The 1,694-nt window shown below is 38.0% G+C and overlaps 1 pseudogene; it reads left to right on the top strand.

Moving 5' to 3' along the window:
* Window positions 1-1,694, top strand: part of LOC101346242 (unconventional myosin-Ie pseudogene) — a 9,125-nt pseudogene that overhangs the window by 1,554 nt on the left and 5,877 nt on the right.

Raw genomic sequence — 1,694 nt, forward strand, 5'->3', positions numbered from 1 at the left:
AAGTATTTGATTGTATTGAGGAAACTTCTTAGCTTTGGTTTAGTCCAGTTGTGCTGACTTGCCCTGTAGTGTGTGCTGTTCTTCCCTTCGCGTAAGCTGATTCTTATCTACTATCTAGTTAGTGAATAACCCTCACCCTCCCTCCCTACCCCCGTAACCATCAAAGAATGTTTTCTTCTGTGTTTAAACTTTTCTTGAGTTCTTATAATAGTGGTCTTTTACAGTATTTGTCCTTCTATGACTGACTAAATTCACTCAGCATAATACGTTCCTGCTTCCACCATGTTATACGATATTTCACAGCTTCATCGTTATTCTTTATCATTGCATAATATTCCATTCTTTGGATGTACCATAATTTGTCTATCCATTCATCCATTGATGGACACCTAGGTTGTTTTCCTCTTTTTGCTACTGTGAACAGTGCTGCAATGAACATGGGTGTGCATATGTCTATTTGTGTGATGGCTCTTATTTCTCTAGCATATATTCCAAGGCGAGGGATAGCTGGATCGTATGACACTTCTATTTCTAGCTTTTTAAGGAAGCGTCAAATCGATTTCCAAAATGGTTTTACCATTTTACATTCCCACCAACAGTGTATAAGTGTTCCAGTCTCTCTACAACCTCTCCAGGATTTGTTATTTTGTATTTTTTGGATTAAGGCTAGCCTTGTTGGGGTGAGATGACATCTCGTTGTAGTTTTGATGTGCATTTCTCTAATGGCTAATGATAGTGAGCATTTCTTAATGTGTCTGTTAGCCACCTGAATACCTTCTCTGGTGAAGTGCCTGTTCATATCATTTGCCCATTTTTTAATTGGGTTATTTGTCTTTTTGTTGTTGAGGTTTTGCAGTATCTTGTAGATTTTAGAGATTAGACCCTGATCGGATTTGTTGTAGCCAAAATTTTTTTCCCAGTCTATAGGTTGTCTTTTCACTCTTTTGGCAAAGTCTTTTGATGAGCATAAGTGTTTCATTTTTGGGAGCTCCCATTTATCTAGTCTCTCTTGTGGTGCTTGTGCATTGTTACTTATGGTTCGTATTGTGTTTATGCCATGTATTAGGGCTCCTAGCATTGTCCCAATTTTTTTTTCCATGATCTTTATCATTTGAAAATTAAGTCTTTGATCATTTTGAGTTAGTTTTTGTACATGGTGTGAGGTATGCGTCTTGTTTCAGCTTTTGCAGATGGATATCCAGTTATGCCAGCGCTGTTTGTTAAAGAGACTGTCTTTTCCACAGTTAGTGGACTTTGGGCCTTTGTCAAATATTAGCTGCTCATAGGTGGATGAGCTTATATCTTGATTCGCAACTCTGTTCCATTGGTCTATGTATCTGTTGTTGTACCAGTACCAGCCTGTTTTGACTACTGTGGCAGTATAATAGGTCCTAAAATCAGATAGTGTAAGGCTTCCCACTTTGTCCTTCTTCTTGAGTAATGCTTTGTTTATTCGGGGCCCCTTCTCTTTCCATATGAAGTTGGTGATTTGTTTCTCCATCTCATTAAAAAATGCTGGTGGAATTTGGATTGGGATTGCATTGTATCTGTAGATTGCTTTGGATAGAATTGACATTTTCACTATGTTGAAGCTACCTATCCATGAGCAAGGTATATTTTTCCACTTATGCAGGTCTCTTTTAGTTTCTTGCGGCACTGTCTTGTAGTTTTCTCTGTATAGATCTTTTACGTCT

Source organism: Trichechus manatus, unplaced genomic scaffold (assembly GCF_000243295.1).
Source record: "Trichechus manatus latirostris isolate Lorelei unplaced genomic scaffold, TriManLat1.0 scaffold00091, whole genome shotgun sequence".
NCBI lineage: Eukaryota > Metazoa > Chordata > Mammalia > Sirenia > Trichechidae > Trichechus > Trichechus manatus.